Source organism: Vulpes vulpes, chromosome 9, assembly GCF_048418805.1.
Source record: "Vulpes vulpes isolate BD-2025 chromosome 9, VulVul3, whole genome shotgun sequence".
NCBI classification, from domain to species: Eukaryota; Metazoa; Chordata; class Mammalia; order Carnivora; family Canidae; genus Vulpes; species Vulpes vulpes.
The window spans coordinates 2,088,457-2,114,391 of record NC_132788.1 but is presented as its reverse complement, the minus strand read 5'-3'; the positions used below and the strand labels follow the sequence as shown (position 1 = coordinate 2,114,391).

The 25,935-nt window shown below is 60.3% G+C and overlaps 1 protein-coding gene across 2 annotated transcripts in view; it reads right to left on the bottom strand.

The window, feature by feature from the left end:
* Positions 1 to 24,525, bottom strand: part of HDAC4 (histone deacetylase 4) — a 263,985-nt gene extending 239,460 nt beyond the window's left edge. Inside the window, exons 1-2 of one of the 2 annotated variants that reach the window (XM_072719004.1) lie at positions 24,409 to 24,525; positions 23,825 to 23,868 (exon numbers count right to left, since the gene is read on the bottom strand). The gene's annotated coding sequence lies outside the window, so the exon portion shown is untranslated. The remainder of the gene's footprint in view (positions 1 to 23,824; positions 23,869 to 24,408) is intronic. The other variant, XM_072719003.1, reaches the window with a different exon arrangement.
* Between the last annotated feature and the right edge of the window lie 1,410 nt (positions 24,526 to 25,935).

The window sequence follows — 25,935 nt, the reverse complement described above, 5'->3', positions numbered from 1 at the left end:
GGAGCCTCAGCGGGACGCCAGGCGAGACCAAGGGGTTAAGGCGCGACCGCCCCACCCGCGGTGAGCGCAGCCCTGGTGCGGCCCGCGCCTCGCCCTCCGCGTGGGCATCTCCTGAGGCGGCGTCTCCTGCACGACCCAACGCAGCAGCCACAACCTACGGCAACGCACCAGGAACTTACTGCTTAACCGGACGAAGATCCAGGCCCGACACGGTTCCTTCCGTCTCGAGGTAAACGTCTCACGGCACCGCACTCACCGACAGGTTATTGCTTTTCTAAGAAAAACACGTAGCGCCTGGTGCCGAGACCTCGACAGTAACGGGGGCCGAGGTTTCTGGAAGCTACTGACGACGGGCAGCGCCAGCCGGAACGGTCGCCTCTGGCCGGAGTACACAGTCCTGATAAAATTAAACAAACGCTGAGCGCACCATGAGCTGGGACACCGCTGCTGTTCCGACTGCCTGCTTCCCGGAGTCACGACCCGAACTAAAGGACCACATCAGGAAGGGCGAGCAGGAGAAGAATCTGGAATTCCGACTCACGGCACCTTCAGGGAGACAGGCGCGGGCGCCCTCCGTGCTGGGCGGTCTCTGACACAGGGCACGTACTTACAGAAGTCATCTCTCGCTTTGTTTTTATTTCTGCCCCACACAGAATAAATGGAAGGTCGTGCGTCACCACGGCTTAATTGTGTGCTACTATTTCCTTCAACCAAGTGTCTGGCTCTAGGATCACCTATAGTTCGCTCCTGCAGCTGCCCTTAAAATGTTTCGTTGACCTAATTTCACAGAATAAGCCATAAACCTTCCAAAGAGTAAAAGTCTTAGAAACTATAAATCCTTAAGGGAACATTCTTTTAAAAATCGTATTAAGTGGCCACAAAGAAATGTGGCAGGGCAGAGAGGACACGTCTCCTCGCTCGCCACAATCCCTGCACCCCGTCACACGGTCACACGGGCAAACGAGGACCACGGCTCGAAGTCCGAGCTGCTCCCCACCACGGCCTCAGCCTGCCCGGCTGGTGGGAGAAGAGCAAGCTGCTCGCGAGCCAAGCCAGCGCCAGGAGCCACGGAGCGCAGCAGCCGACGGCACCCCGGCGCAGGATGGGCGCCGCAGACCGTCAGCTGCAGGCGACGGGGAGCCGGTGCTCGGGTCCGGAACGAGGCCAAGACACCCCTCTCACCACGTCCACTCAACGCCACGCCGGAGACGTTAGCCAGGACAGCACGGCGAGAAGTGGCGAAGGGCAGGAGGACCAGAAAGGACAAAGATCCTGCGTTATTCATGGGCAGTATCCTGCGTACACACAAAACCCCAAACGGTGCGCCAGTCACTATCAACATCCCTATGTGAACTTATTTGACAAGATCCCTGGGTACAAGGTCGATGTACAAAAATCTACTGTATTTTTACATACGTGCTCCAAAGGGGGATGGGGGGAGAGAGAAGCAGCTTTGAAAAAAAGATGCCACTTACAGCAGCATCCAGGCAAGAATCCAGGCCTAGATGGGCCCAAGGACTCGTGAGAACGTTGACTGTGAAGGGAGGATGCAAGGTCTACATGGACGGGAGCGCACACCGGGTGCCCAGACGAAGCGGTCCTCGGTTCAGTCTCGGCCACGATCCCACCACAATCGGCCTGAAAACTGACAAGTGTATTTTAAACTGCACATCGAGGAACGAATGACCTGGAACAGCAACCTTGAGGAAAAACAGACACGGAACACTCCCACTACTCGATACCAAGATTTGTTATAAACCTACGTGATTAAGAGGCCGGTGTAAGAATGGGCAAAATAAGGAACAAGACCTTCTAGAATGAGACCAACACAAATATAGTAACATGAGTGCGATCCACGGGGAAAGGGGGTCTTCCAGGGACCAGTACTTGGGCTACTGGAACCTACACAGAAATGGAAAAGAGCCAGGACCCGGGCAGCACCTCGCTACGGGAATTAGCACGAGACCCGAGCACAGACTCAAGGCCGGACAACGAGGATGAGCCTAAATGGCAACAGAGAAAAATATCTGCAGGGAGACAAAGAGGTATCAAATCGATTTAAAAACATTTTTTTTAAAGACTGACAATAAAGGAAAGAAAAGGATACATTTTACTGCACCAAAATTAAGAATGTCCATGTATCCAAAGACCAGCGGAGGAGGGAAAAGGCAGCCCAGAGAGCAGAAGAGACTCTGCCCAACACACCCCCAACATAGGGCTGGTGTCCACAATACAGAAATAATTTGTATAAACCGTTAAGAGAAAGGCAGACAACCCAAATAAAAAACGGGCAAGAGATGTGAACAGATACTTCTACCAAAGAGGATTCCAAGCGGTCAATCCCCCCACGAGGAAGCGCTCGCTCGGCATCTGTAATCGGAGGCAAATAAATGCACATTAAAACCACAAGGGCACACTAGCAGCGCCAAGCGTTGGCAAGGACGCGAGAGGACGGGAACCCTCGCACTCGGCCGTGAGGGCGTGGATTCCACGGTGGACCACCGTGGGAATACGGACCGGGCGTTCGCCAACCTGTTCCCCAGCAAAGCCACTCCTGGGTATGCACACAACAGAAATGCACACGGCGACGACACAGCAGCCTTATCTGGATAGCCGGAGCCTGGAAACCTCCCAAAAGTCCATCGACAGCAGAGTGGATAAATAAATCTTGGCAGAGCCCTATCGCGGAACAGTTAGACCAGGGCAAACAAACTATACCTGCTCGCACAGCACGGTCGTATCCCACAATCGACGCCGGGCAAAGAGCGGCCAGACCGGGGACACACCGTGTGCTCCGTGTGTATACACTGTGGAAGCAGGTGGAACTACTCTGTGCTGCTGGGAGACACGACACCTGCCCCCGGGAGGAAGTGGAAGGAGAAAAAAGGGTTTGCGGGGTGTTGGTCACGTTCCGTTTCCTGATCCAAGTGAAGATCAGCGAGAAAGTTGACGCTGGAAATTCACCCACCTGAACCCTCCCGGCCTGGAGACAGAAGGAGAATCAGCTACTCAAAGACCATCTTGCATCAAAGAAAGATCCAAAATAACACCTACCTGGTGGGTCCATTCCACTTACACTATCGTACCTACATCTCCCAGCCAGCGGATAATTATTTTACGGTTCTTGCTACTATACTCTTACAATCAGCACCCAGACAGCAAGTATTTGCCCAATTACCCCTCCTGAGACAATTACACGTCTCAGAAATAGGACAGCACCAACCTGAGTCCATGAGGACACAAACATGGGGTGGGCAATTCAAACTGACGGAATATATGGAAGTCCCAACGAGGCCCCAGGTCAAGGTATCAGACAGAAAAAAATACCCATGAAATGATTTTTTATTTAAATATTTCGAATTAAACACGTCATGTGAGCATAATTAAAATGAATTTAAAATTTAATAAATTTTAATCAAAAAACAAACTCTTGATGGAGTCATTTTCCTAAGCCTTATTTATATGGTGAGTTTTATTAACAAGGATTATCTTCTTCAGCGCATATCCTTAATGAAATATGGGCTGTAAAGTCGAGCAATTATGTTCTATAAGGGCGTCATTTTTTGATAGATGGTCACGCAGCAGAAGACTAAAGATTCTTTTCCCACAATTTGTTGGGACAGATTTATTTTTTAGATTCAGAACAGGCTCTACACTTGAAAGTAATAAAACACTCTTTCAGTGTATTCTAACAGGAGTAGCATATGAAGCATCTCATGAAATCTGAGTAATGCAGGCTCCACTGAGCACAGCCCAGATCCCTCCACCTGCTCAGGAGGGCCCACAGGCAGACGGCGGAAGGGCAAAGGGATAAAGACACCCGCACAGCCAGGTGCTCTCACCCAAACACACACTGAGGCACAGAAGCACACGCTCACACACACACCAACACACCTGCACTCATAAGCACGCGCTTGGGCACATAAGCACACAGGTACAAGCACAGGCTCATGCACACAAACACACACTTGCACACACAAGCACACATGCATGCACACAGATGCATGCACATACACTTGCACACACAAGCACACAGATGCATGCACGCAAACACACGCACACACAGCACACATGCAAGCACAGACACATCCACACACACACTTGCACACAGGACACATGTATGCACACAGACGCATGCACACAAACACACACTTGCACGCAGCACACCTGCATGCACACAGATGCATGCACACACACTTGCACACACAGCACACCTGCATGCACACAGATGCATGCACACACACTTGCATACAAGCACACATGTATGCACAGACGCATGCACACACACTTGCACACAGCACACATGCATGCACACAGATGCATGCACACACACACTTGCACACACAAGCACATATAGAACAACAACCTGTCAGGAACAGCCTAACATTGATTCTGTCTAAAAACAAAAAAAAAACAACCAGCCTCCCAGCCCTCGGGATCCTTTTCTGAGGTGACTACGTCTACTTACTGATAAATAACCATATCTTAGTTTTAACATGTATAAACTTCTTGACAAAATAAACTCGTTAGACTAAGAGTTCAAATGGATAAAGCGTCCAGATAAAACAATACACTTGTTTCCCTTATCTGCTAAATAAAATAATTTTAGAAAAAAAGATTCTGAAAGGCAGGCAGGGAGCCCCAAGTAAAACTCGACAGATCATCTGGCATCAAAGGGCTGTGAGCGCACACACGGGACGGCTTTGGCCAGGGGCATCCCAGGCAGAGGGTTGCAATCCCCTGAAGGAACACAGGACTCGGAGGGGGGGACACAGGTCGCCCCAGGGCAGGCGACACGCAGCCCCGTAAACCTTCCACAGCTCCCACCACAAACCCAAGTGCCCAGCACTTCAGCAGCGAGAAGCCAGGAACCTGCCCTCACTGACGGTCACATGAGAATGAGAAATAGCTCGGCGACCGTGGACTCCGTGAGCCAAATGACTGGTCAACTCCCATTAATAAAGGTTAAACCTCTTCCTTGCCCTGCTCTCAGCCACAAGGAAAGCACTGTTTCCAAAAGTGGTTGTCAAAGAGTGGAACGAGGTCCCTGGGGTCCCCAGGACCTGCACAGGGGGTCCGAGGGGCCCAAGCTGTTTTCACAGTAACACTGAGAGGCTGTTTGCCTTTCTCACTCTCGTTCCCTCACAGGCGTACGGCGGAGTCTTCCAGAAATCACAACAGATTAAATGTTAGAGGCGGATATGAGAATCCAGCTGTCCTCTACCAAGCCAGACATTACAGAAACGGGCAAAAATGCTAAATGATGCCTCTCTTCTCACTACATTCTTTGTTTAACATAATAAACATTTTTCATAAAAAAAAAAAAACACTGTCGTATTACTATGTAATGGATTTAGTTTTAAATGGATATTTAGTTTCTAACGTAGTAAGTATCCGTAGACATAAGCCATTTAAGCAACAGCTCTCTGGGGTCCCCACTCGTTTGCAAGAAGGTAGAGAGATGGGAGACCAGAGTTTGAGAACCGCTGCCACGCAGATGTATCCCCAACATTCCCCTTAGGACAGACAGAGTCCGTGCGTCTGGGTGTAGACGCGAGAGACAGGGCCTGGGAGAGGTGAAGGCGCTCGGCTGGGAGGAATTCGGGGAACAGTGATAGAGGGCATGGAGGGCATCGTGGACGGACAGCCCAGGGCAGAAGCCAGCCCCCATGGGTGCTCCCCCTCCGCACCATGGACACGGTCCCCGCAGAGCAGACTGGCCTGCTTGCCGGGTCCACACAGGCTCGGGCACAGAGTAGGGTCCCCCAGATGAGAGCAGGGGAAGGGGCAGGGCCACTGCCGCCTGAGCAAAGAGGGACGCAGTCCCCCTACCTGTCCCCAAAAGGCTGGCCTCTCCTTTACTACCTCTCACTACCTCGTGGTGCACATTCCTCCCGACTCAGGTCTGTGAACAGGTCCCCACGAGGCCGGAGACCAGGTCCTGGGCAGGGAGCACTTCCTGTTTCCACAGCTGGGCATCTGCACCTGGAGCGGGCCTTCCCAGACCCCAATTTCTCTGAACTCCAGGCAACTGAACCCGCTGAGTCAGACATGACTGTCAGAAAGGGGAGGGGGTCCAGTCGCCCTGGATGTTCCCCCAACGCCACCCCAACCCCCGGGGTCAGCACCGCCGGCCGACCTATCGAGTGGGACCCAGAAGCCATGGATCACCCAGGCACCCGGGCACCCGCACCGGTGCATCCCGGGGCGGCATCAGGAGCCCGGGCCGGAGGTAGAGGGAAGCGGGAGCCCCGCGGACACTGCAGCCCCGGCAAGCTCCGGGCTCAACTCCGGTCCAGACCCGCGTGTACTGGCGCCGATCCCAGAACGTGCAGGTCAGAGCCGGAGGAAGAGCACAGCCAGGCGGGGCGGCAGGCGGTGGCCGCGGGGGCGTCTCCGGCCAGCTTCGTCCCCAGAACGTGACTGTCGGCGCAAAGAGAGGGCTGCCGAGGCCCACTTCCCAGACTGACTTCTCGTCGAAGCTGTTGACAGGGAGTATTTTTGTTGTAAGGAGAAAAACAGAGCTATTTTTATTTTAAAAGTACAGGAAAAGTGCTGCAGACAATGAAGACCCGGAACAACGGCCAACCTCAGCCCTGCTCCGGGCGTCCCCCGTACGGGGCCGCGCTTCGGGAGAGCACCTGCCCCTCCCCCGCGGTCCCGTGGCTGCTTCCACAGAACACACCGGGGGCCACGGTCACCCTCGGATAGAAAATCACCCAAGAGACGAACCGGAAAGAAGGCGTCGCGGTGGAGAGAGGGCACGAGCGCTCAGAGTGCCATCTGTGTCCCCGCGAGGACTTCCCACGTCCCCCGGGGACAGAGAGCCCCACGCTGCCACAGCAGCAAGGCCTGGGGCGCTGCGCATCACGCTGGTGTGCTGGGCTCCTAGGACCACCCCCTCCCGTGTCCCATTAAGTGAGGGTCAAGGGAGAAAACAGGTATAAACCCCAAGGGGGGGGGAGGCTTCGGCATGTGCTCGCTCCGCAAGCACCTGTGCGTGGATCAGAGTGAGCAGCGGACTTCCACACCTGGCTTCCGAGTCCGGAAGGAAAACCACTCTGAGGCAAGAATTCTGTACCAAACCGAGGTATGGATGAAGGCAGGGGATGAGTCCCTAAGGATGGCGGGAGGAAGGGCAGGAAGGGGCGAGGGCCCGGACGTGAAGACGGTAAGTGGGCGGTGTCTGCGGGAACCCGAGGGGACACAGCTGAAGATGCGGGACTAAAGCCGAGGGAGCACCGAGAGCTACACCCCGACAGGTGGGTCCCCCGGGCAGTAAGGGCACCTTGGAGAGCTGAGGATCAGCCGAGGACGTGCAGGTGTGAGCAACACCAGTGTGGCAGAGCGGCCAGCCCACGGGGAGGACAGAGCAACCACGCAGGAGGTGGCCAGGGAGGCTGGGGGCACGGGGAAGCAGGCCGCGGTGGGCAGGGCATGAGCGACAGGAAGGCCGGGGTGGCGGGTGCAGACCACTCACCGCTTGTCCTAATGGCCGGGCCTGGGCATCCCGCGGCCCACGGTGAGCCACATGCCACTGCCTGGGGGACAGACGGGAGAGCTGCCTCAGGACCAGACGGAGCACCTGACCTCACCGTCTCGCACAGCGTGGCGCGCTCCACGCACCACCTCACCTCCCACCAACAGCACCCGGCAGGGCACTCTCCACCCTAACCCACCCTCGGGTGCTCCCAGACGCTCCACTCGCGTCAACACAAGGATCCACACGGCAGGACCAAGGAGGAGTGTCTTCTGGAAGATTACACGGGGGCGGGCGCTGTGCACTGGCCCCAAGCACTGCCGGGCGTTCCGCGACCGCGCTTCCTCAGTGGCATCCAGGAGGCCAGAGGGATGTGAGGCTCCACCTCTCCCAGGTACTACCCACCTGGACTGTGGGCACGCTTGTCCAGCCCAGACCCAGCCCCGACCCTTGTGGACAAAGTGTCAGAGAAGACGATGTGCGCCCGGTGGTTGCCCTCACGCGAATGCGGGTGTTACCACGGCACGGTCCTCTTCACAGCAGGGACCCCGCCTCAACTCCCACTGTGCTGCCCCAAAGCTTCGGCACATACTTCAATGGCCCGAAAACAGGGTAGGCAAATTCTGGGCAACGGTACTCCGCCCCGCAGCCCCTAAGGAAGGCACTGTCTGGTCCCAAACCCCTTGGCAGGCCCTCTAGACAGCACCCTGGCCCGTCACCACGCCGCGAGACAGGAGGGGTGCTCTGGTGACAGCCCGTCCCTAGACGTGTGGCGCATCGGCCACTCTCCTGTGCAGACACCTGCCACACCTCGGACCTGCCACCAGAAGCCACGGCACCCGACGGACCAGGAGAAGAGGGTTAACACCCATCAGCCACGGACCAGAGAGCAGGTGCTACTGGTCTGCCGTCCATCTCTGACGCTTGTTAGCCCCACCAAGCGTCCCTGAATACAGCCCGAGTGACCACATGTGGATGACAGTTAAAAAAACAGCAGGGGCTGGGGTGGGGGGCACTGGCGGTGTTGGTCAAAGGCACAAGCTCCCCGTCATGGGATGGACAAGCTCTAGGACGTGACGCTCGGCACGGGGATGGTGCGTAGTAACCCTATGCTGTGCCCTGGAAATTGCTGAGAGCAGGTCCTAAGTGCTGGTGGCGGCAGGGGTGTCTGCAGGGGCCAAGCTCACCGCAGGAGTCTCACAACCTGTGTCACACCAGCACGCTGCACGCTTGGAATACATACGACCGTCCTTGTCGGTGGTGCCTCCATAAAGCTGGGAGCCCCAGCAGGGAGCAAAGGGGTATACGCTGCCGCCACAAACCGTGATGGTGCAGACGTGGGCTGGCTGGGGGGAACCCCGGGGAACCGCATCCACGAGCAAGCCCAAGGCGGAATGTGCCCGGCAGGACAAAGCACGGCTGCACCGTGCTGACAATCAGAAAGCGCCAGCGCCTCGTGGACCAGCGGCCTTACAGAGAAGGCAAGGTACTCCCAGTCAGCTAGCTCCTCTGGGACAGCCCTGAACGGCCAGGCTCGGCCACCAGACCTGACCCTATTCCCACGAGCACTCACAAGGCCAAGGGACGTGCCCGGCCTGCAGAGCTGCAGCCCGCGGCGCCACCTCCTAAGGACAGGCTGGGCCACACTGCGTCGGGGCCGCTCAACCACAGCCGAGGTGACGGCAGCCTCGGCTGCTAGGGATCCTTCTTCCAAGTGTGCCCTCATCCCCCCGCCTCTGGTCTCGCCTCTGAAAGCAGTCGCCTTTGGCACGGACTGTGCCAGCCCAGGAAAACGTCACCAGACAGCTCTGCTTTGCTTGCGTCTGTCCCGTCGGCAGGGGTTAACGCACCGGCTAATTGCAGGGCTGTGCTCACGTGCCAGTGCCAGAGGACTAGGCCCACAGGCCCCGACGCCCCGACCACTGGGGCAAACGGGGCTTGGCCCGGCCGGGAAGGAGGCACCCCCGCAAGTCCTGGGGCCCACTGCAGGTGTGGGAGCCCCGAGAGATGCAAGCAGGCCACATCCAGGGAAAAACAGAAAATGTGGTGGCATCGGATATGTTGGCAATTATCAATAGACAAGTCCTCAAACACTTTGCACCTCAGCAGGTCCCCATGCAGTCCCAGACTGGCCCACCCGAACCCCAGGCTGCCTCCATGCAGTCCCTATACCTCAGTGTCGGCCCATCCCTGCACCCCTCTGCACCCCCCTGCACCCCCAGTGCCCTGGGCCCTGCGGCCCCCGGGAGACAGCCTGAGCCAGCCCAGTGCCCACCAGCTGTCAGGCCACCCCGACTCTGCTCGGCTTCTTCTCCGTCCACAACACTTTCCTGCCTTCACCCAGGCTCCCAGGCCTGGCCGGGAGTCCACGTGGCCGTGCTGAGCCCCCAGGCTGGGTGTCGCCTTCCCCAGGGCTCCCCTCCACTGCAGGGCCACCCAGCGGCCCCTTGCACTGCAGATGGCGGGTCCCTCTGCGCCTCTGACCTCTGACACAGTGCTGCCTCGGCGTAGGTCTCAAGGGAGGAGGGAGGGCAGGATCATGCCCATGAGCAAAGTTCAACAGCTGAACCAAGGCGCTGAGCGTTGGGGGGCGGGGGGCAGGGGGACTCAGCTAAGCCCTGTCCTGGGCCTGCCTGCCGTGGGAGAGGAGTTCAGACCAAAGGCTCCCGTCTGGCAGGTGCCAGGGAGGCCAGCTATGAAACGGGAGAGGCACTGGGGTCGGCGAGGCGGGACAGGCCAAATGTACAGCCCACGAGCCACGTCATTTAGGGAAAGGGAATGACACGGTCAGGCTTGGGGACATGGAGCACAGGAATGGGACGGAATGGGCTGCAGAAGGCCAGACCTCGGCTGCAACCCGCTCGGTGACATCCCCAGGGGCTCCCTGGAAGTTAGCGTGTGCAGACACACACACACACACACACACACACACGCGTGTGTCCGCTTGATGTGCTATGTAACGTCACGTTATCACGCAGTACGCGGGGCGTTACGTCTACTTACTGTCTGCGGTGTGGTATCAACACACGGCACCTGTACGTGCACACGTAGTTTATTAATCTGCATACACGTCTAATCACCGTACACACAAATCTCTGCCTCTTCCCATCTTTCCCGTCACAGTTGGTAAATGCAGAACAGTAAGAGCCACCGATCTTCAAAGAATCCAACAGAACTTATGTCTAATGGGTACAGAGATTAGGTTTTACAAGACGGAGAAGTCCTGGAGTCGGGTTATGCGACCTCGTGTACGCACTCAGCACCAGAGCTATGGACCCAGAACGGCTACGGAGGCAAATTTTACATTATGCGCCGCTTACCACGATTAAAAATGAAGGTTTTTTATGAAAGCTAGACCTACATACACACAGACTCTGAGGGCGGCCCAGACGGTGTATTACGCGGCCTATTTCCCTTCCTCGTCCTCAACTTCACAGAAGCAGATGCGGAGGGAGTGTCGCTGTCCCCCTGGCCCTGCAACCTGTCCGAGAAACACGGACGTGCATGGGTTACCGTCCCCGGAGCACACAGGGCCCTGACTGCAGAACGGCGGCCCCGGGTGGGCAGTGCCTCCAGGTCACCACAGTGTCTGGTCACCTAAGACAATGACTGGAAGGGGCCGCACCAAGCCCCCACCCCCCCCCGCCCCCACACACCGGGACAGGTGAAGTGTACTCCAGGTGGGTGAGCTGTCACTGGACACGGGGCTAACATGCCGCACTCCGAGGACAGACACGCTCTCCACTCCTACGACATGCAGGGCCGGGGACAGCGGGGCCAGGGTCAGCGGGGCCAGGGTCAGCGGGGCCGGGTACTGCGGGGCTGGGGACAGCGGGGCCAGGGACAGCGGGGCCAGGGACTGCAGGGCCAGGGTCAGTGGGGCCGGAGCCAGAGGGTCCAGTGACAGTCGGGCCAGGGTCAGCGGGGCCGGGGACAGTGGGGCCGGGGACAGCGGGTCCAGTGACAGTCGGGCCAGGGTCTGCGGGGCCAGGGTCAGCGGGGCCAGAGTCAGTGGGGCCGGGGACTGCGGGGCCGGGGACAGCAAGGCCAGGGTCAGCAGGGCCGGGGAAAGCAGGGCTGGGGTCAACGGGGCAGGGGACTGCAGGGCTGGAGCCAGCAGTGGGCACTGGGTGCTAGCATGTTCTGAACGTGGGGTTTACCGCTCAGCAAGACCCTCTCTTCTGATGCAGTCACCACCACAAAAACATGCCTCTTTGTTGTCTCCGACTACATCTGCATGCAAAACACACTCGAGCCAGGAAAATGTAAGTTCTGGGGAATGGAAACCCATTTTTCAAATGTGAAAGGCAAATGAAAAGAAAGAGAAAGAGAAAACAAGGTACATTTTATTCGCGTGCAGAAAACGTAAACGAAAGCTGATTTCCTTTCTTCACCCTGACCCGGTAAATGACGTAAGGAAACTGTCCCCGGCGGTTTCAGAATTACGATGTGAGTCCTAAGTGCGGTGGGCGCCAGCCCATCTCGGTCCAGAGGCGTGTCACTTCCCTCGGTGCTGAAACAACTCAGCTCTGGACGACGAGAGCCCTGGGAGAGGAGCCCTCGAGTGGCCTCCCGCAGGCAGGGCGCTGGCTGACGGGGCGTCACCAGGCCACCACCCGGCTCCCCGTGGCACAGGCTCACGGGCGCGGCAGCTCCCCAGGCAGCGCAGGCCTCCGGGGCGGACCCGAGTGACGCGGAGCTCACAGGGCCCCGCGGGGCGACAGACTGCGATGTCACCTGAGGTCCCCGGATCTCTGCGCTCCTCGTGGCAATCAGCCGCGGCACAGAATCACACCAACACTAGCTGGTTTCCCAAGCGAGGCAGGGCACGCACCCACGTTAACAGATTAAAATTAGGCACCCTAATTATTAAACTGTCACTGTAAAAGCCGGAAATACCATTTTTTTAAATGAATAGAAGAATTAATGGATTTTTTTTTATTTGCCTGCCTTTGTGATACCCAGCCTGTCTCTTCCTATCAAGGCACCCATCAAACATGCTTCTGCCACACATGCACATTAAATCATTAGCACTTTCCCCAATTACAGCAACCGCTTATTTGTATCGCCGACCTCCTCTCCCAACTCAGTTCCTTAACGTTAGTGACACTGCAGATGCTTTAATAAGCAACACTCTCAGGCCATCCCAGAGCAATACTTCCCCTTCCACACCTTTCTGACCTGTAGCTGCAGGACCCCGTAGTGGCCTGTGCCAGTCATCCAGGGGTGGCCACAGGGCTCTCAGCTCCACGCATCCGAGAGGGGCTTTCGCCCAGAGGGCCACGGGCAGGGGGCCTCCCAGAGTCCTCCCCGAGGCCCCACTATGGGGAGAACCGCGGTTCCCACGGGAGGCCCAGGACAGCCCCGGTGGGAGTTTCTGCGACAGCTCACACTTTATCCAAACACTCGGGTGACACGTCCACTCGGCCCCATAACCACCACGTTCTACGCCTGTTTTACTGCGGCACCCCTCGTCCGTACCGTCCACTGGCTTCGTTCCCTTCACGCCAGGCTTCGGGGCCCAGGGGACACACCCACGTCCTGCGGCCCCTCCGTGGCTCCGGTGTCCCCGTGCCCCGTGCCCACCTCCCTGCGGTGCCCTCACTGCCCTCGCCAGACGGGCGGCCCCGCACTGCTTCTGCCGGCGAAGGTCACGGTCACAGAGTGGCCCCGTCCTTCACACTTCAACTCGGACGTCTCCGAGTTTGGAACCCGAAAGGAGGAGAACACTGGCTGCTGGGAGAGCGAGCCAGGCTTGAACAGGCCTGGTGGCACTGGGCGGGGCGGGGCCGGGCGGGGCCGGGCAGGGCAGGGCCAGGAACAGAGGCCGGTTTCTTCACTACTCCAGCCAGAACAGGTACCTCCAAGCCGGCTCCTCGGAGAACCCAGACACATCCACACCAAGGACACAGCCCACGGTGAAACAGCAAAGGAAAGTTCGTTTCCAGATCCCACATGCTGGAAGTTTGCCCGGCAACCACATCTTCGTTTCTCTCCCAAGTCCCAAGTCTAGCACCGCAAGGATGGGGGCCCCCCGGTTCCGATATCTGAGGCCGTGCTCCCCCCCGTACCCCGATCCAGCTGTAGCACCCTCCTGCAAGACGGGCCAGGGCGGGGGGCCCGGGATGCCTGCAGGTGTAGAGGACGGCCCTCTCCGGTGAGCAGCACAGGCCAACAAGCACAGAAACGCCACACGGGAGGGAACGGGACCGCGACTGAAAAGGCCGCGCAAGACGAAGACTGGGTAGTCTGAGCATCCGCTGCGTGTAGCGGAGCGCGGCACACTTTCACCTTCCAGAGCAGGGGGGGGGGGCACAAACACCCCGGAGGCAGAGCCCCAGCGGGGCCTTGCTGCACACCCTCCTAGCATTCTCAGGCTTACACAAACTCCCCAGGACATCAGCCCGCGGGTCAGGGAGCAAGAAGGCCTGGAGACGCTCCCAGCTCCTGCTCGTCCATCCCGAGCACAGCTCCCGGGTGAGCCTGGGTGCAGACACGGGAATGTGGGAGCCCATCAGGCGGGCCATCTATGGGAAGAGCCTCTTCCCGACTCTCCCTCATCAGCAGGCACCTCGGCACCCCAGCCCAGCCCACAGTGGAAGGCGCTGGATGGCAGAGATGGGCAGCGAGACTGGGTGGCCACACACACCGTCTGCTTCCTTACGTCTCACCCAGGCCTATGGGAAGGAGGCTGCAACTCGGCGGCAGCACAGCTCGGCGGCAGCACAGCTCGGCGGCAGCACAGCTCGGCAGCAGAGCCAAGCCTCAGCGGCAGGAAGTACCAATGCACATGCCTGGCCTGGCACTACAGATTTCCAGCCCCGGGACTTCCAAGGGACAGTGTGACAACAGCACGGCTCACAGCCCCTAACAGCGGCCTCCTCAGTTCCTCCTCACAAGGCAGGAAGGGGACAGAGTCCAGGAGAAACGATGGTCGGGCTCTGCGACTGCAAGGGCATCACGACTACACCCGCCACCAGTGAACTGAAAGGAAGCCACCCACCATCCAAAGCGGCGGCCTCGCAGCACTGTCCTGGACACCTAAGCAAGCCCCTGGCGCAGGTGCTCATGGAGGCCCAGGGCGGGAAAGCCCGGAGAACGGGGTGGAGGCAGCTCCGTGCGGCCAGGCAGAGGGCACGCACGGGAGAATGTGGGGAAGGGAAGCTGGACGCACCCTAGAGCTCCACAGGTGGGGCAGAGGACCCGAGGTTTATCCCAGGCAATGAGAAGCCGCAAACATCAGGGTAGGTGCACCAGGCCTGGGAGACGAGAAAGGCTGATGTCAGAATGCAGGTGAAAGATGGGGGACTGAGGCGGCTCCCAGGGAGCACACTTGGGGGTGGAGGTCAAGGCCAGTGGCAGGGAGAGCCAGATGCCATGTGAACAGGGAGCCAGGGGCGCAGCGATGAGAGGAGTGGGGACCACGGGAGGGCCACCGCCAGAGCCAGGCAGGCGCCCTAGCTCCAAGAGGAATACGGGGCCTGGGCCCAATGTCCCCCTTGAGGTCTCGTGGGCCGGCAAGCTGATGTGGACCAAGGAGCACCCTCCACTGGAAAGGTTCAGGAGGAGCGTGGCCCCAAGGGGCAGGTCCCGTGGGTGCCCAGGGCAGCTGGAGGCCTTAGGAGCCAGGGGGACTTGCTGAGTGACAGGCAGGAGCCCTCCGGGGGAGCTGCGAGTGTCACTGACCACGTCCGTGCCTGATGCCACAAGCACACCAGCTCCAGGGGTGCCCCTGGGCCTCAAGGAACCCCCTCTCCAGTCCAGGACAGACAGAAGCCTGTCCCAGAGGCCCACAGGCAAGGACGGCCTCAGCGGGCCCGATGGGACACACATCAACCTGCCTCTGTGCAGAGCTACGGCAGCCGGCCCGCGGCCCGGACCTGAGCGAGCCGGGCGCATGAGGATGGGGAAGTGGGTGAGAATTGCACGCCGTGGAGGGAGAATTTCATCACCCAACTGTCACCAGGGCACCTCGTTCCAGAAACTGCCATTCCTCGTTAAGTGGTAGGTGGCCCAAGGCGAGCAGTTGACGTCAGGCCGCAGGAAGCAGGGAGAGGAGCCAGTCTCTCATAGTGTACACGTGTTCCACGTGTGCTCGTGCTGACACGCACGCGTCTGGGCATGTGTGCACGTGTGTGCGTGTGTCCACATGTGTACACGTGTGTGCGTGCCTGTCACTCACCACGTCCGTACATCCCAGACCTTAACCGTGAGCTAAAGAAGGGAGGACGGGTAGACGTGGCCACCACGAGGTCCCCTGCCGGAGCAGCTGCCCCGCCCCCGGGCACCAGGGTGGCCACAAGCAGGGGCTGGGGTGGGGCGGGAACGTCTTGCTGCCGCCCAGATGAGGCCTGCACTGCCGCGGCCCCACCATACGCGGTGCAGCTGTGCACCTGCCCGGCAGGGACCGCACGGCCGCCCACCACGCACACCAACACAGAGCCCAGGACGGCCTCCTCCACCGGGACCTCGGTGAGAGCCCCTGGCGGAGGGGCGCAGGGCTGAGACGCTCTGCCTCTGGCCGGGCCCTTCCCCGGGAGACCACCAGGCCTGTGCCCCCAGCCCGCAGGGGCAGCACACCGCGTCCCCAGCTCGGCCAGCCCAGCAGCATCGTGTTCTCATTCTGCACAAACAGGCCTGGACCCGGCAGGGAGAGGCCGCTCTGCAGCCTGTACGTGGCCGCGCAGGGCTGCACACCCGGACCCCTCTCTGAAATGCTGAGCCCCTCACTACCTGCCTTCCTGGCCCACACGCACACCGCACAAGGCGCCCTGTCCCTCGGGGCGGACAGTGGCACGCGCGTTCCCTGCAGGGCCGGGGGAGGGATGCCTGGCTCAGACCACCCCCCCCAGCCCACCACCCTGCTTCGGGGGCTGGGCTGGCCTGCTCTCGCGCCGGCGGGGACTAAGAAGGTGGAGGGGACGAAGAGACAGCACTCAGTCCCACCACGGTGCCCGGCCCCAGAGAAGGATCCAGAATGCAGCCGGGTAGGGCCCCCCCGCCGGGGGGCACAGGAAACTCCAGACGGGCCAGAGCACCTCTCCCTGGCAGGCGTGGGGCCGGGGCCGCTGACCCCGTGTCTCGCGTCATCATGACAGCAATCCTGCCCCTGGAGCCTCGCAGGCCCACTTTGCAGCTGAGTATCTGACCATTTGCACAGCGGAGGGTTGTGAGGCCGGGATCCTGCCACCACCCACCTGACCTCAACCTGACCTCAAGGCGCACTCCCTGCACAGCACCCCCTGCCTGCAGAGCAGATGTGACCCGCAGGCCTTTCGGAGCCACCAGGCCTGAGTGCACTTCAGCGGGCAAGACCTGCCCCCGGCCCTCTGAGGACACCCCCGGCATGTGCCCACCTCTGCTGGGCGGAGAGCTAACGTGGACGCAGCCCTCCCTCCTGGGCCGCTGAGGCAGGGACATCAGTCAGGGGCCCTGCCGTCTCAGCTCCACCGTCCCCACTCCCAGGGCCCCTCCCAGGGGTGTGGGCACCCAGGCCAGCTGGTGGAGGGAGAGCACGGAGGAACCTCGCTGATGGGCTCTATCACCCCATCCACCTTGCCAGCTGGCCAGCTCCAGCCGCACGCCGCAGGCATCCAGGGCCCAGAGCAACCCAGGAAGAAGGGCACAAGGCAGGCCAGTGTGCCCCAGCACCTGGACCCTGCTGAGCCCTTCCCCTGGGACCCGCACAGAGGGCCCCTACAGGACTCCCTGGCGTGAAATCTGTGATCGGTACGGCACCGCGCACGGCGACCCCCAGGAGGGCTGTGCTGGACCTGCTGCGGGGGCCGCGGAGAGCGGGGTGCTCCACGGAGAGCACTGGGCACTGGGTCCCTCCTCAGCACCCATCCCTCCTACCACACAAGGGAAGCTGGCTCCTCAACCAGCTTCTGGGAGAGGCTGAGCCACTCAGCACAGTCCACACCCGTGGCCAGCGACGGTTCAGAGGGGGCAAGTGACCTCAGCCATACCAAGCAGGGTAAATCTCATAGGACTTTTGCTGGGACAAATATGCTTTCTTTCCTAGTGGCATGAACCAGTGTACACGCAGCCCCGAGGACAGCTGGCAGGAAGGTGACTCTCCCAAGCAGGGAACAGAAATAAGCCCATCCTGAGGACACCGTCGTGGAGCTGGATCAAGCCGTGCCTGAACTCTTCTGTCACCTGACTTTCAGGGAAAGCAAGTCAGTCAGTTCCCTGCAGCACACGGTGCTCTGTGAATCCGCCATGGAGAGCTGTGACGACAGCTACAGGAAACAGCAGCGGGGCGGCAGCAGGTGGACCGTCGGTCCCGGTGCCCCGGCTGGTGCCCCTGCTGGCGGGGCACAAAGGACAGCGGGGAGAAGCGGAATGGGCACCCCCCGGGCAGCGGCACGCTCGGGGGCTGCTCCCTCTTCCAGAACACCGGGGAAGCCTCACGGATGGCGACAGCCCAGCACGCAACGTCCGCCGCTCGTGTTCACGATCCCCCTCGGGGCCGCAGACCTCGGCACCCCCGGCCTGGCGACCGGTCGCATGGAGGTCGAGGCCCAGGCCCAAGCCCCACAACTCTGGCTAAAACCCCCCACTCATCTGGGCGGCTCCACAGCCGCGGTCCCCCAGCCCCCCCGGCTTCCCACGACCTGGTGCACCTGTGTGAGCTCACCCCCCTTCCTCCTGTTCCCACCAACGTCTACGCTGCACGGCAGAGGCCAGGGCTTCCAGGTCAAGGTGGGGGGGACCTCTGCATCTGCTGCTGAGTCCTCCCAAGAGTCCTCCCAACGCAGGGAGCCTGCCCTGCGCAGCGCCCTCCTCCACCGTGACACCCGTACTTGGGCTGGGGGCGGCTGAGGATGAACACAGTAACTGCGCCCTTAGAAACTTTTAGGACTCGCTCCCAGCCACAGCCGCCACCCCCACTCTCCCACCAGAGGACCCGGTGGGGGCGCCCAGAACCTTGGTCTGCAACAGACGGGCTCCAGCGAACAGCCCCCAGCCCCACGCTCCTGCGGGACCGCTCAGCCCCGTCCCGCGCGAGCCCGGCCGGCCAGGCCTTCGGGCCCTAAGAACCGACTTACCGTTTCAGGCCCGACTTAGTCCAACCCAAGCCTTGACGCACGCCGGGCGCTTCATCAGCAACAGTAAACACGGCCAGGCCTCCGCGCCTGGACCCGAGCGGACCACAAAGCGCTCGTGCACACCCGTCCCCACGTATCCTGTTCAACTCCCAGGCCAGGTAAGAGTGACCGCGCCACGGCAAGAATCCCGACGTGAAGCAAACGGAAAAATGTCGTTCGCCCCAGCCGCGGCTACCGGGGCCCCGGGCGACCCCGCGGAGGGCCAGCTGCGCCTCCCCCATCTCCGAGCCCCTTCCCCTGGATTCACGGCGCCTCCTTAACGCACGTCGTCTGCAGGACCGGGACCGAGCAGCCCGGCCGGACCGAGGCGGGGAGGAGATGCCGAGTTCCAGAGCGCCGCAGGGGCAGGTGCGGGGAGGCCCGGACACGTGGCCGCCGGCTCTCCAGGCCCCGCACCTGCACCCTCCGCAGGGCGCGCCCGCGTGCCCCGCAGCCCCACGGAGCCCAGCCACGGCCGGGGCGCTCAGCCACCAACGTCCCAAAGAGCGACTGAAATTGCACGACTGGAGCCCGTCAGGAAGCCGGCCTGGTGTGACCGGGGCCCTAAGGGTCCGCAGGGATGGGGGAGGGGACGGGAAAGGTAGTGCGGACAGACAGACACAGCGCGTCCACGCCCTGGGCCGGCAGGCGGCTTGCGAGGCAAAGGCAGGGAAGAGGACAGGCGCCATCGCGGGAGGCCGGTCCCAGGGGGTCGCAGAACATCGGGAAGCCGCGACAGGGTGTCCAGCAAGGGAGTGAGGGGTACGGATCTGCTGCTGGGGGAGGCCCCTGAGGCGGCCACTTGCAGCACAGATTGCACCACAGCTGCCCAGACCCAGGAGGCCAGCTCCCCGCGAGGAGAGCTTACCGGCGAGTCACGGCAACAAATCCCCTAAATTCTTCTAATGCTAAGCATATTTATCAACTTCCCAAGGACTTGGTTTTTCTCCTTTATAAATAATGAAGTCCAAGAGTGTTTTTTCCCCAGTGATCATAGCAGGCTTTAAAAAAAAAAAAAAGCATTACTATTAAAAAGTAACAACACACACCCAGGGCAAAAACCTACACTAGTAACATTTATGAAAAGTCCACAGAGCCCCTCACACCCCATTTCCCTGACACCCCAGAGGGCCACCATTATCACTTCAGAGACCCACGTAGTTAAAAATAAAATAAAATAAAATAAAATAAAATAAAATAAAATAAAATAAAATAAAGGATCCCCTGGGTACGACTGCCCAGGCCCTACTCTCTCATCACACTGCACACTTCTGATCCGTGAGCCTGCCCATCCGTATTCCACGGGATGAAAATACTGAAGTGTATTTATTAAGTATCGCCTTCATAAATAATGCAGTGATAACCTCCCGCGCGGATCTGGATATCCAAGCACTTATCGTATTCTTTCTTAAGAATAAATAGTCCCAACAAGCAGAACTGCCAGGATCAGAGAAATGACCAATTACATTTTTGACTCGTAAAACTTTTCTGGAGGGTAATAAAGTAATTAGGCTTTGCTCTCCAGGGAGCAAATAATAGTAACAGTCAACACTTACATTGTGCTTACTATGTGCCAGGCCCGATCCTAAGCACTTCCACACAGTGGATTTCCATTTCACAGAAACCATAAAGGAATTGTTATCCAACCAACGGGTACCATCAAACAACCTTTGCTGATGTGATGGGCATAAATGGAATCTTTCATCTGAAATTCTCTATTAATAAAGCTAAGATGTTTACATTAGCTACTGTGACTTGTATTATTTATAGGCTTTGCTCATCTTACAATAGGAACGTTCATCCTTTTCTTATTGGTTTGCAAAAGCTCTTTACATATTGGCTATTAAGCTCATACAGGCACATCTTGTTATATATTTTTTCTCTTATTGTCTCTTAACCTCACATATGGAACCTTTAGCCAGAAAGAATTTACTTTAATTCTTATGCTGTTAAACCTATGTGTTTCATCTTTAAGGTTTCTGGCTTGGTGTTAGAGTAAGAATAGACTGAATTGGTGGTTTTTCAAAGTTTTTGGTCCTTAGAATGCTTTCTTCCAATAAGAATTTCCAAGGCAATCCCGCAGACAAAATGATTAAGGCCAAAATGCATTGGTTGAAATGGACGTGGAGCACAAGGTGCTCCATCCTCGCCAACCCCCAGGCAGGCTCACCAGGAGATCCGAGCACAGGATCCAACAACCACGAGCCAACAGGAACCATTAAGATCCCTTCCCTCCTATAATGCCACACACGCGACAGTGGAGAAAATCTGAATGATGTCCCAAACCCTACTGAACCCAGAAGATAATCCAAATGGTCACCCTCGCAAAGAGGCTACGCTCTCCCGAGTCCCTTAACAACACTGAACGTTGCAAGACCATCCCTCGGTGGCCTGGCAGCAGAGGCACGGAGGAGAAGGAATCGGCATCTGGGACTTGACAGAGCAAGGAGTACCAGATGCTCCATTTCCACTTCTCTCTCGGGTTCCTCCTCTGCAAAATGGGCAGAGAAGCAGCCACTTCATAAGGCTGTGGGAGAGAGAAACGGGATCTAGACGGCAAGAGCTCACGACAACACGCGGCCCCAAGCAGGTGCTCATTAAACGTCAGCCACCGGTCTCTCACAACCACTAGCGTTACGATCTCCTCGCTAGGAAAGACAGTCTGGCTTCCACGCTGACTGATGCAGATGGTGATCTGTCCCGGTGCCGCGGGGAGGATCGCAGAAGAGGCAACCCGGGCAGGGCCCTGGCGCTTCCTTCCAGGAAACCGAGGAGGAGGCACGTTAGAAAAGGCATGGCAGCGGCCCACCCCGCACCCCCGAACAGACCCCAGGAAGAGAAAACCGATCCTAGGAAGAGAACTCACAGATCTTACTTCCAGACGTTTTTTTTCCCCAAAAGGAACACTCTGTAAACATATGCCGCGAAGGTCTGTTAAAACGCGGCATCAGTTTTGCCAGGGAACCCTCATCTGACTTAACCGACAGACGCGACACCGTCCTCGAGGTCAAGGCCAACGGCCCTGAGCCCACCGCACAGCCCCGCACATGCGGACCGTCTGAGATTGAAACAAAAACTGCCTCCCAACTTGCTGCCTGCCCCCCACCCCACCCCGGGACCATGAGAGGCTGCACCCGAGCGGGGCAAGGGCTGGAAGCCCGGCGACAAGAGCAGGGGCTCAGGCCAGGCTTCACCGGCTGCAGAGCGAGGACAGAAGCCGAAGCTCGCTCGCACACGCGCGCACACACACACACACACACACACACACTCGGGGGCTGGGCAGCCCATATCCCCAGCTGCAGTCATCGATTCTGGTCCAGGAACGCAAGCCCGGCCACAGCCTGTCGCCCGCGGCCTCGCGGCACAGCAGTTGTCTCCCGCTCTCCGCGTCTCCCCCGCTCCCTCCATCAGGTATTAATCTATACCCGGGCAGCCCGGGAGCGATGAAAGCCCAGCCGTTTTCAATAGAGAACGGCATGGACGGATTCTACAGGAGTGATGAAATGTTTCTTCTGCTCTGGCAATTAAGACGGCACAAAGTCGCCTTTCCTCTGGTGCCACCCCCAACATCAAAGGATGAGAAATTCAAAGCCATTCATGCTGCATTGAAACCTCACAATGAAGCTGGGAAATGGAAGTCGATTACTGGGCATAAATATGCAGTAGTTAAAAGGAAAGAGTTATAACGAAATTAAACTGCAGCAACCCCACAACGTGTGGAAACTTCCAGAACTAGAGTGCCCCTGGTAAACACCGAGAGGGGCGTCCTTGTAAAGCAGGTTTCTGGTCGCCGAAAGTCCAGATCCGGTCACCCCAGGTGCACGTGGCCAGGCCTGCCACGCTGCTCTGTCCACCTTGCTACAGGAGCAGCCCCCCAAGGCCTCGGAGAACGCGGCATTTGGACAGCTTGACTTTGCACGGCTGTGAAGCTGCTGACCACAGAACATTCTGGCTCGGGGCTGCCTAGGCCACATCTGTCCTTGGTCTCTAGGCCGTCCAGGCCTCCAGGAGTCCACAGTCATCCGCCCGCCCTGCACACACATACACACAGCCTCAGCCCCCCACCCACCACCCCCCTGGCCCAGCCCCAGGGCTCCCCCAGAGGCACTCAGGCTGCCAGCTTGCAGGAGAATGAACTAACCCTAAAGAGGGCAGTGTTACATCTGCCTGCCGGATAAATCCCGTTTCTCTCCTGATTGATTACCGCTCTCGTTAGGAGGGTATTTGATCTTTAAAATAAAAGCCCAGAAACCCAGAAAGCTATACAAGTCTTACAATGTGTCAGGGTGTGTGGTTTTAAGGCAGGAAAATACTTCCCTCCCACACGAATGTGAATTCTGGGGAAAGATGCCACAGATCCAAGGGAGTAGAATATCTGGGAAAGCTTGATCGGTCTTAAAAATAGATAATTGAACACAGATTTTTTAGAATTCTCAGGAGCTACCTGAAACAAAAAAAAAAAAAAAAAGAGAGAGAGAGAGAGAGAAGAAAGAAAAGAAAAAAGAAAAGAGAAAAAAAAAAAAAGGAAAAATTTAAATCTCGCCTATTTTTGATACATCCAAAACTCCATTCTGATGAAACTTCTAACAGGGTGGCATTTCTGCATTTCCAATTATAATAGAGTAATCGTGTTGCCATAGTGACTGCAAAATTCTGCAATAACTTTTGTTGCTTTGTAATTGCCGGAGTGTGTATATATTCGTGTACGAGCAGCTGAGTTTTCTCCGGGTTCCCGATTCGGCGCCTCTCCTTTGCCTCTACCCCGGGGCCATCGCAGGGTGGCCTGCCACTGCCACCACCACTGCCACCGCCACTGCCACCGCCACTGCCACCGCCACTGCCACCGCCACCGGCCGCCCGCCTTCCCTGGCACATCGGTTTCTGCACCAGGACAGGAGGACGGTCCCCGCCACTAGTCCCCCCAGTGCCATGCAACGCGCGTGGAACCATCAGAGGCAACGAAGGCTCCCGGGAGGCCACGGTCATGTCACAAAAGAAAAAGTGAAACCAGGCCAAGGTGCAAACACCCCCCCAGCGCTGCACCAGCAGGCAGCCCAGCTTCCCCGTCCTGCTGGGCGCCCGGCGCTGGCCAGGGCTGTGCACAGGTCGGCTCCCAGGCCTGCACGCTCGGGCGGCTGTGGGCATGGACACGAGAGGCTGAGCGAGGAAGCAGAGGAAGCAAAGTGACTGCCCAGGCCCTTCCTCCCCGCCTCCCCCCCTCCCCCTCCCTCCCCCTCCCTCGCTGGCTCACCGAGGGCAGGCGGCGCTGCTCCGGGCGTGCAATCCGGCAGCTCCCTACAGTAATGCAATTAAGGTTTAGTTGGGAAAGTCACCGGCTCTTAAAAATAACCGAAGTTCCGTCTCCGCGACGCTTCGCTCGGGAAACTGTGTCACGGCGGGTCAGCGCCGACGGCGCGCGGGGAGGTCGGGGTCCCGGCCCCCCCGGCCCCCGCCCCCGCCCCCGCCCCCGCCCCCGCCCCGGCGCGGGCCGCATCTGCACGCGGGGCGCCCGCCCCACCCCCCGCGCCCCGGGGCACGACCCGGGCCCTCCCGCCGCCGCGGGCCCCGCGGACGCCCGGTTTTCTGCAAACTCACAGCCCTGGACAAAGTTACATAAACGGCGGCCGCCCGCGCCCCCCGCCCACCTGCGGCCCCTCCCCGCCCCTCCCCGCCCCTCCCTCCCTCCGCTCCCCTGCGGGCGGCGGGCGCGGGCAGGTCGGCGCGGGGCGCGGGGCGCGGGGGGCGTCCACCTGCCGGGCGGGCGCGGGCGGGGGCGGGGGCGGGGGCGCGGGCGCGGCGCGGGCGGGGGCGGACAATGGCCGGGGCTGCGCTTACCGCGGCGGGCGGCGGGCGGGCGGGCGCTCTAGCCCCGCGCGGGCGCTCCGAGCCGCATCGCGTCCGCCTGCGCCTCCAGCGCCGCCACCACCGCCACCACCACCGCCACCAGCGCCGGCGGCGGGCGGGCGGGCGGGGACAGCGGGGACGCGGCCGCGGCGCGCCGGGCCCAGGCTGCTGCTGAGGCGGCGGCGGCGCGGGCGGCGGGCGGGCGCGCGGGCTCGGGCTCGGGCTCGGGCTCGGGCGCGGCGGCGGCGGCGGCGGGGACGGTGCTCCGCGGCGGCGGCCCCACAACCTCCCCTCCTCATTCACAAAAAATTGACCCACGTTGAACCATGATGCCGCTCCCCCCTCCAGCACGGAGCCGCGCGCGGATAGGCCGCGCCCGCCGCCCGTCAGCCGCCGCGGCCCCGCCCCCCCGCCGGCGGCCCTGCGGCCATTGGCCGCGCCGGCCGCGCATCACCGCCCCGCCCTCCTGCCCGACTTCTAACGAAGGGCTCGTCAATTACGGCTCGGCCCCGCCCCCCGGGCCGCCCGGCCGCCCTCCCATTGGCCCGCTGGGGCCCCGGGTACCGCCCCGCGGGCTCCCGCCCCCCGTCCCGCGGCGGCCAATCGCCGGGCCGCAAGCCCTACAAACGGCAGGGACGCTCCACCTCTGCCCGCCTTCCCGCGCACATCCCGGACCCCATTGGCTGCCCGAGATGCCGATCCTCGGGGGCGGGGCCACCGGAGGACGCTCCCGGCGCCAGCCGCCGGACCCTTCGCGGTTGAGAAAGCGCCGGGAGCCGGGTGGGTCGTGAGTGTCAACGTGGGCGCTCGCCCCGGTGAGCTCCGCTCGGCAGCCGCGAAGGGCTGCTCCGCGCCGGCCCGGCTGTCGGGACCGAGCGCCGCAGCGCCTAGCGGGCGCACTCCCGGGCGCAGGCGGAGGCAGGGCTCCGGCCGGGCCTCGCCGCGGCCTCCATCTTGGGTACTGGCGGCGGTCACGTGGTGCGGCGTGCTCCCCGAGACGCACGGGCGGCGCGGAGGCCGAGTGCGCAGGCGCGGCGGACCCCGCCCTGCCCCGCGGCGGGAACGCGGCCTCCGGGACGCGGGGCGCGGGCCGGCGGGTCTCCCCGCGGAGGTGGGGCCGCCGCGCCTGCGCCGCGGGCGGGAGTCGTCGGGCCCGCGGGGGGCCTGCTGCGCCGGTCGGCGCCCAGCGCACAGCGCGGAAAGCTGCGCGGGCCGGTGCTCCGGGCCGGGTCCAGTGGCCTCCCAGAGCCCCGCCGGCCCCGGAGACCCCGCGCGCTGGCGGTCGGGCGCGGAGCGTCCTTGGAGACCCGGACCCCCCGCGTGTGTCCCCCGCGGGAAGGAGCACCTGCGGCCCGTGTGTACTGGCGGACGGCGGGGGCGCCGCGGGCCGGGCCCGGTCACCTGGCGGGGCGCACACCTGCGGGCTGGCCTCGGCCTCGGATGCATTGACTGCTCTGTCCCTAACACACCTCCTCCGGGGCCGTGCGCGGGCCCCCAGCGGGCGGGGTGCACACCTGC